A 10,064-nucleotide genomic window follows, 5' to 3' on the forward strand; every position below is an offset into this window, starting at 1 on the left:
ATGGTTATCCAAACAGTTGTCCAATGAGAGAGGAAACTAGAGAGATCTCATAAAAATTTCCAAATGAGAACTTCCAGCCAAGATGAAGGAATAGGTAGATATACTTTGCCTCTTCACACAACCAAAAGAAAGACAACAAAAATTTAAGATAAAAAAATAAGCATAACTGCCTGAAAATCAAACTGTATGGAAGTTCAACAACCCAGGAATTACAGAAGAAATATTCATTCAGACTAGTAGGATGGGCAGAGAGGGGCAGCCCGGATGAAGGGGACTTGTGGCAAGGCTGTGCTGGAGGACCGCAGGAGGCAGCAGCTGGCAGAGCGGGTGGTCGCAGATTTGCGTGCAGATAAACTGGCAGGAAAAACTGGGGAGCAAGACAGATGGTGCAACTCAGAGTTCCAGCATGGGAAAAGAAAGCCTCAAAATCCCTGCTGTAAAAATCTGTGGGGGTTGAGGTAGCAAGAGAAAATTCCAGCCTCACAGGAGATTCCACTGGAAAGACCCATAGGGTCCTAGAATATACAAAAGCTCCTATCCAGGAATCAGCACCAGAAGGGTCCAATTTGCTTCTGGGTAGTGGAGGAAGTGACTGAAAGCAAGTCGAGAACTGAGCAAGCAGCATTGTTCCCTCTCAGATCCCTCCCCGACATACAGCACCACAGGCAGCAACTTGGTTTGTACCACCTTGGCAAATATCAAAGACTCCACCCCTTACGTACTACTAACAGGCACTTACTGAGTTTGTCATTTTCTTTTTTTGTAATGTCTTTATCTGGTTTTGGAATTAGGATAATCCTGGCCCCATAAAATAAGTTTGGGATCTTTCCTTCCTCTTGAATTTTTTGAAATAGTTTGAGAAGGAGAGATGTTAGTTCTTCCCAGAGTGTTTGGTAAAATTCACATGTGAAGCCATCTGGTCCATGGCTTTTGTTTGTTGGGAGGTTTTTTTTTTTTTTTTACCTGCTTCAATTATACTAGGTGTAATCTCTATATTCAGATTCTCTATTCTTCCTGATTTAGTTTTGGAAGATTGTATGTTTCCAGGAATGTATTCATTTCATCCAGACTGTCAATTTGTTAGCATATAATTGTTCATATTATTTTCTTACAATTCTTTGCATTTCTGTGTTATGAGTTGTCACTTCTCCTCTTGCACTGTTGGTGAGAAGGCAGACTGGTACAATCATTGTAGATAGCAGTATGGAGATACTTTAAAAAATGGATCTGCCTTTTGACTCAGTGATCCCACTTTTAGGAATATAGCCTTATAACTCAAAACACTAATTCAAAACAACATAAGTACCCCTATATTCATTGCAGCATTATGTACAATTGCCAAGATATGGGAACAGCCCAAATGTCCATCAGTAGATGAGTGGATAAAACAACTATGGGGCATTTACTCAATGGAATTACTACTCAGCCATAAAAAGGAAATAAATTTTACCCTTTGCAACAGCATGGATGGACCCGAAGAATATTATGCTAAGTGAAATAATCAAGTCAGAGAAAGACAAGTACCATATTATTTCACTCATATGTGGAATCAGTAAAGAACATGATCTAACAAACATAAAAGATAGGTAGATCTCATAGATAGCAACTCATAGATAGAGAGCAAGATGACAGCTAGTATGGGGGGGTGGCGGTTAGGAGGTGAAGGGATCGAGCAAAAAGGAAATAGGACTCAGGGACATAGAGATCAGTGTGGTACTTGCAGGGGAGAGAGGAGTGTAAGGAAATTAAATGGTAATGGGAAAATATAGTAAAAATAATAAAGTGTAAAAAAATTAAATTAAATTAAACCCAATTCTTAACCAATTCAATATACCTGTGGTCTTTTAAGAAAATATCAGTTCTGGCCCTGGCTGGATGGCAGTTGGTTGGATCATTGTTCCATACACCAAAAGACTGCGGTTTTGATCTCTTGTGAGGGCGTGGACCTAGGGTGTAGTTTCAATCTCTGGTTGGGGCCTGTTCAGGATGCAACCCATCCACGGTTCTCTCTCACATTAATGTCTCTCTCTCTTCTTCCCTCCTTTCTCTTTCTCTCTCTCTCTCTCTTCCTCTCTAAAATTGATAAACATATCCTCAACTGATAATTAGTTTTAAATTTTTAAAAATAAGAAAACATCAATTCCATTCAAATTGCCTTTTGAAAAATGAAAAGAAAAAGAAAAGGAGAAAAAGGACACGTTTTCTCACCCTGCTACTCTATCCCTATAACTAAGTGGAAAAGATACTCACTTAAAATTTTCTTTAGAAATGAAAATGTATCAGCATCCATGCACATTCTTTAATTCATTATAATACTTGAAAGAATATTTCACTTTTTAGAAAAGAAGTATTATCAAAGACCATGTTCTTATCATAATGTAGTGGTTTTCTATGTCAATCAAGGAATTGCAAGTTACCATTTTGGAAAAATAATTCACACACTCTTCATTCATGAAATTCAATATGGTATTTTGAGGTATGGTTGGAAATCAGCTTCTTTTTTATAATTTTATTCAGATGTAATTGGCATACTATAAGTTACACATATTTGAAGTGTATAATTGTCATATGTACACTTGTTGTCATATGTACAAAATGTTGACATATGTATCCACCTGTGACACCATTATCCAATCAAAATAATAAATATATGTATACTTCCAAAAGTTTTGCTGTGCCTTGTTATCACTCCTTCTGCCTCACCCCTCCCAGCAACCACTGATCTGCTTCATATTACCACACACTAGTTTCTATTTTATATGAATAAAACCATATAGTATGTGTTCTTTTTGGTCAGTCTTCTTTCACTAAACATAACTACTTGAGATTTATCCATTTGTTCATTTGTATATGAAATGTTGAAGGGACTTATCTAAGAAATAGAAGATAAAAAACTATGAACAGTAAAATGACAATAAACTCACAACTATCAACAACTGAATCTGAAAAAACAAAAACTAAGCAAACAACTAAAACAGGAACAGAATAAAAGAAATGGACATGGAGGGTTTTCAGTTGGGAGAGGAAGGGGAAAAATGGGAGGGAAAGGCATAGGGAATAAGAAGCATAATTGGTAGGCATAAAACAGGCAGGTAGAGATAAAGAATGGTATAGGAAACAAAGAAATCAAAGAACTTATATGTACGACTCATGAGGATGAACTAAGGAGGGGTGCTAGAGGGTTGGAGGTATAGGGCAGTTGGGGATAAAGGGGGAAATGGGGAAAACTGTAATAGCATAATCAATAAAATATACTCTAAAAAATCTAGACATTAAAAACTTTTCCAGATGATGTATTACAGAATTATACACCTGAAATCTATATAATTTCTTTACCAATTAACTCCAATAAATGTTTAAAAAATAAAATAAAATAAAAATATTTATAAGATAATAAATATAATAGCATTACAAGATAGCTGACACTCTAGTATAAGGTACATAAACAGAGATAGATCATAGAATTTGAGAAATTTATTACTGTATTAATGAAGTTGCTATCAAAGAGTTTGAAATTTTCACTAATATTTATCCCCCTATCACACACACATACACACACAAATAAGTAAAATGACACCTCTCAGTCTCTCTTGCTAAAAAAGGAGACCATGTAATTTAGGTTCAATTCAATTAAAGAAATAGTTACTCTACGTATTAAGTGTATAGGATATTATAGTGAACAAGATAGATTCTGTTCCATGGTTAACAATAGTGTGTGAAGAATTAATTTAGAACAAGACCGCCCTGGCTGGTGTAGATCAGTGGATTGAGCGTGAGCCTGTGAACCACACGATCGCGGTTCGATTCCTAGTCAGGGCACATGCCTGGGTTGCAGGCCAGTTCCCAGCAGAGGACTCATGAGAGGCAACCAGACATTGATATTTCTCTCCTTCCCTTCCCCTCAATCAATCAATCAATAAAATTTAAAAAAACAAGAACAAGACCGACTTAAAAAGTAATAAATAACTTTATTTCCTCTAACAAATTTATTATGTATCCTGAGTTCCCATATCTGCATAATGTAAAAAAAAATCTCAATTTAGTCAACTTCCATTTCCTCAGTCCTATCCAGTGATTCCTTTCAACCAATTTCATTTTTTTTATTCATTCACTTGTAAAGTGTATGTGCTCCTTTTTTATCCCTAACCTATACTCCTAGGGTCAAGAGGGTAGGTAGTTTTTAGAGGACTTCCACCCTACGGTAATGGTGGGAACAGGGAGTCTTTCAGTCTTTCCTTCCAACCTATGCTGAGATCTTTTCTAATAATGTAACTTGACTCATGTGGAGCCGGACCACTCACTCTCACATTCCTACTTAAAGTTAAGTGCATTATGTCTTCCCATGCCATCATCCCCTAAACCCAGCACATACACACACCAAACCCAATGGGAGAAAGTGACAAAACACACAGTCCCTACAATACTTCTAACTTACTTTTGTTTAAAGCTGTCCTTTCCTCATCTGGTATGAAGAGCAGAAAGACATACTTATTCTTCCTGCTTGTGGACATACACCACATCATTCTGGTTTTAAACTGAAATGTCTCTCAACTATGACAGCTTCAAATGTGGTTCAGAATACAGACTGTAGAAGCTCTTTATTCTCACCCATGGGCTCTTGCCTAAGGAACAGGTGCTTCCCTCCCTCATTGCCCAATAGGCAGAAGGCGACAGTTCAACGGGGAACACAAGAAAGTTAACATTAAATAGTGTTTGAATTAACCAACAAATCAATACTTCTGCTACCATTTGCCCATATATTTTGTCTCTAAAATGAGAATAAATGAAATTATCCACAATATACTTTTATCCTGAGTCTGAATCAGTCTGGAACCATAATCTTTCATCTGCATGGTACATTGTATGGTCTTCATGTCAGGACAGCAGACCCAGCACTTTGAGTAGGCCAGTTGGTCAACTGAGCAGTGGCCGAGATGGTCTGTAATTAAACTAGCTAAATAAATGTTAATTTTTTCCTGTATTTCCTGGAAGCATATTTCTTTTGTCCTGGATGTCTTTTATTGTTTAATTTAATTAATTTTTCCAGATTAATTAACAATGTGATGATTTGATACATATATGCATTGTGAAATGATTACCAAGAAAAAATAATGAACACATCCAAAACCTCAGTGCCTCTTAGTGACAGATGCAGTGACAAACTAAAACAATCATTCTTATCACACAGTGTTTCATATCCTTAATGATTTACTTTGTACTACAAAAAATAATACATTTCTCAGGGCTTTTCGGAGAGAGAGAAATAGAAAGAGACCTCCAAATCTTACACCTTAGATCTCTAACATTCAGGACTAACAAACAGAAACTCAACAGGCACTGTATTTGAAATCTAATTTCTAACATCAAAATTCTTGCTGAGATTCCCTGCTGATGGTCAGAGGAATATGATCTTTATGAAATTGATATCCAGCATTAACCTACCTTTGGATCATTTTAAAACCCCAGCTTCTCCTAAAGTGTGGTATGCATTGTCCTCATTTTGTTTGAAGCAATAATTATTTGGTAATAATAACATTTATCTGTGCCAGGATGAGATACATTTATCTTCCAGGCAAAGAACCAGCAACTGTAAGGAAGAAACAAAACCCTCTTTGCAAGCAAACCATTTACAACAAAGTACTGCTTCAAAATTCAAAAAGAAAGTTTAAATACACGTCTAAAATTACTAACTAGAAGGAAGATGAATATTCTATAGTAACTATAAAATGAATCAATTTTGAAATATCACCTAACATTTTTACACTGTTACATTCACAGTGAATTCTATTTTATAATGGAGAATGACATAAGCTTTCATGTTTTGTACATATTTAAAGTAAGAATATTCATGAATAAAAGCAGCATGCTTTGATGTATTTACAAAATGAGTTATGATCTCAAAGCTTGTTCTTCAATGGAACTTTTAAAAATCACGGAAGTCACAATTTTCTTTTGTGAAATACATTTTTCAGATTCACATGTCAATCAGAGAACTTCAAAGTAATTTCACTAAGGCTACTAATAAAATGGTATAATCTGAACGTCAAATAAAAAACAATTCGAAACAAAGATACTATTTTTAACTGGAATTGGTATACTCAATAATCTACAGTATGAAAATTTAAAGCTCTATTCTATTCAGCTGTAGGAGATCCATAAGAATTATGTTGGAGGAAAAGGGGGAAAGGCCAACTATTTTAGTATTGAATGCCATCATGATAAATAGCATGTTGGAAGATATCAAATAATACTGCCCTATCAGGTCATACAGGGGAAAAAGTGGCACCACACAATCAACTTTTGGCACCAAAACCAAAACAAATTTCAACCTTCCCTCAAATACCTGGATTAATAAAAATAAAATTTCTATGCCATATTTTGGACTTAAATACCTCTTCAGTGCCTGGCACAGAAAAAGTGCTCAGTAAATATTTTAGAAATAATGAAAGAAAATGTTCATTAGTCAACATATAGGTCAGACTGATGCATTGATAGATGATAACTGAGGGTTGCAGAGATCAACATTACGTTTCTTTAAAAATATTTTTTATTGATTGTGCTGTTAGAGTTGTCCCATTCCCCCCCCACCTTGACTCCCTTCCACCCTGCACACCTCCTCCCACCCACATTCCTCCTCTTTAGTCCATGTTCATGGGTCATACATATAAGTTCTTTGGCTTCTACATTTCCCATACTATTCTTACCATTCCCCTGTCTAGTTTCTACCTACCATCTGTGCTACTTATTCTCTGTACCTTTTCCCCATCTCTGCTCCTCCCACTCCCCTATTTTTTTTAAGATTTTATTTATTTATCTTTAGAGGGGAAAGGAAGGAGAAAAGGAGAGAAGTATCAATGTATGGTTGCCTCTCGTGAGTCCCCTCCTGGGAACTGGCCTGCAATCCAGGCATGGGCCCTGACTGGGAATCAAATCTTGATCATGTGGTTCACAGGCCCGCACTCAATCCACTGAGCTCCGTCAGCCAGGGCTCCCACTCCCCTATTGATAACCCTCCATGTGTTCTCCATTTCTGTGGTTCTGTTCCTGTTTTAGTTGTTTGCTTAGTTTGCTTTTGTTTTTGTTTTAGGTGTGGTTGTTAATAATTGTGAGTTTGCTGTCATTTTACTGTACATGTTTTTTGTCTTCTTTTTCTTAGATAAATCCTTTTAACATTTCATACAATCAGGGCTTGGTGATCATGAACTCCTTTAACTTGACCATATCTGAGAAGCACTTTATCTGCCTTTCCATTCTAAATGAAAGCTTTGCTGGATAGAGCAATCTTGGATGTAGGTCTTTGCCTTTCATGACTTGGAATACTTCTTCCCGGCCTCTTCTTGCCTGTAAGGTCTCTTTTGAGAGGTCAGCTGACAGTCTTATGGGCACTCCTTTGTAGGTAACTGTCTTCTTTTCCCTTGCTGCTTTCAAGATTCTTTCCTTATCTTTCATATTGGGTAATGTAATTATGATGTGCTTTGGTGTGTTCCTCCTTGGGTCCAACTTCTTTGGGACTCTCTGAGCTTCCTGGACTTCCTGGAAGTCTATTTCCTTTGCCAAATTGGGGAAGTTCTCCTTTATTATTTGTTCAAATAACTTTTCCACTTGTTGCTCTTCCTCTTCTCCTTCTGGTACCCCTATAAAATTCAAATGTTGGAACATTTAAAGATGTCTTTGAGGTTCCTAAGCCTCTCCTCATTTTTTTGAATTCTTGTTTCTTCATTCTTTTCTGATAGGATGTTTCTTTCTTCTTTCTGGTCCACTCCATTGATTTGAGTCCCAGTTTCCTTCCTGTCACTATTGGTTCCCTGTACATTTTCCTTTATTTCACTTAGCATTGCCTTCATTTTTCATCTAATTTGTGACCAAATTCAAGCAATTCTGTGACTATCCTGATTACCAGTGTTTTGAACTCTGTTTCTGATAGGTTGGCTATCTCTTTGTCACTTCATTGTATTTTTTTCTAGAGCTTTGATCTGTTCTTTTATTTGGGCAGTTTTCTTTGTTGTTGTTGTTGTTTTGTCTTGATGCACCTGGTACGTAGTGATGAGTGGAGCCTTAAGTGTTCACCAGGCCAGAGTAACCCACTTCTCTGTGTGGTGATGCTGTATGTGGGGTAGGGATCCAAGAGGGAACAATGGCTCCTGCTTAGATCTGTGCTGACTTTCAGTCACTTCCCCTGCTTCCCACAAGCAAAGTGAGCCCTCCTGGTGCCAATTTCCATTTGGCTGAGTTTGTGTACATTCTAGGACCCTGTGTGTCTCTCCAACAAGCTCTCTTGTTGGGAGAGGCTGTGAGTTTCTCCTGCTACCTCCACCTCCACAGGTATTTTCAATCAGAGGTTTGAGGCTTTATTTCCCTGCACTGGGGCCCTGGGTTGTGCAGTCTGTCCTTCTCCCCAGTTGTTTCTCCTGTTTTATCTGTGTGTGAATGTGGGACTGCCCCAACTGCAATCAACCACCTTGCTGGTCCTCCAGCTGCTGCCTTATTGGCCAGTTGCAGCCTTGCATGCCTCACTGGGTCTGCAAGCCACTGCCTTGCCCGGGCTGGGTTCTCCAATGCTACTTTGCCATGAGTCCTCTCTGCCTGGCTGCCTGTCTTCACCCCCTCCTACCAATCTGGATGAATGTGCCTTCTTTAACTCCTTTGTTGTCGGACTTCCATACAGTTCAATTTTCCACCAGTTCTGGTTGTTTTTTGTTTTTAAATTGTTGTTGTCCTTTCTTTGGTTGTGTGAGGAGGCACAATGTGTCTACCTATGCTTTCACCTTGGCCAGAAGTCAACATCACCTTTTGTTTCACAAGAAAAATATATTAAAAAATTGTGATGTGATTTATTAAGTGTAATAATAGAGTCACATCAGTTTTTTGTAGGAACATGATAAAGAATAAGTAACTCTCTTAGAGAATTTGTAGCAGTAGCTAAAGATTAATATATGAAATTGTTCTTGAAGCACAAATAGGATTTAACCATTCTAACACATGTGAGGCAACATCTCATTGTAATTTAATTTGCAATTTTCTTTTGATTAGTGACATTGAGCATGTTTTTATATGTTTATTGGCCATCTGTATGTCCTTTTTGGAAAAGTGTCTGTTCAGGTACTTGTCCATTTTTTAACTGGGTTTTCTTTTTCTTTTGGTATTGAGTTGTATGAATCCTTTATAAATTTTGTTTATTAGCCTCTAATTAGATTTATCATTGGCAACTATCTTCTTTTCTTCTGTGGGTTGTCTCTTCTTCTTGTTGATGGTTTCCTTTGCTGTGTAAAATCATTGTACTTTGATGTAGTCCTCATTGTTTATTTTTTCTTTTGTTTCCCTTGCTTGAGAAGATATATCAGAAAAAAATATTACTAAGAGAAATGTCCAAGATTTTGCTGCCTATGTTTTCTTCTAGGAGTTTTATGGTTTGAAGTTTTATGGTTTTGAGTCTTTTTAAATTTTTTTTCTGTGGGGAGAACACAAACACAGTCCCCCACTACCACAAATTATGCAGCGAAGTTTCCCATATTTGGGGAAATCACAGGGGGCAGCACATCTGGAGTGCAATGGATAAGCCTCATCCTGGGAAAACCACCTTCATAATCATGGCACCCCTTCCAGGTAAGTATGGTTTTGAGTCTTATATTTAGGTCTTTAATCCAAAATGCCTAGCTGTTTTAATAATACTAGCTTGCACGTACAAATACCTTCTTTCACAGTGACACCCATTAAAACTAAGGTCAGTCTTGCTATATACATCTTTCACCACTCTTGCAGGGTCAAGTCCCACCACTGGGAGTTTCACCAGTCTGTCTTGCTTAGTCCTAGCATATATCTATCCTCATTACTAGTTTTGTAGAGAGTGTAATATGTCTTAACATACATATGATCTTTTTTGAAATATTATAATCAATGACGATAGCTTTGACAATCTTGTAGATATTAATATTCTTACTAAAAATAGTATTTCACTTTTGTTCTTAATTTCCCCTATAACTAATAGTATTAAAGCAAAATTCTACTTTATTTTTAATAAATATGGACTTCCATTTTATAAACAGATAATCATTCACAGAAAAAAA

At 36.9% G+C, this 10,064-nt stretch overlaps 1 non-coding gene across 1 annotated transcript; it reads right to left on the bottom strand.

The window, feature by feature from the left end:
• Nucleotides 1-9,450: 9,450 nt before the first annotated feature.
• LOC118982488 (U1 spliceosomal RNA) lies at nucleotides 9,451-9,611 on the bottom strand. The gene has a single exon (XR_005065560.1). It is a non-coding gene; the product is annotated as a U1 spliceosomal RNA (small nuclear RNA).
• Between the last annotated feature and the right edge of the window lie 453 nt (nucleotides 9,612-10,064).

This window comes from Sturnira hondurensis, unplaced genomic scaffold (genome assembly GCF_014824575.4).
Source record: "Sturnira hondurensis isolate 20B ecotype Veracruz unplaced genomic scaffold, ASM1482457v3 Scaffold0025379, whole genome shotgun sequence".
In the NCBI taxonomy this organism is placed as follows: domain Eukaryota; kingdom Metazoa; phylum Chordata; class Mammalia; order Chiroptera; family Phyllostomidae; genus Sturnira; species Sturnira hondurensis.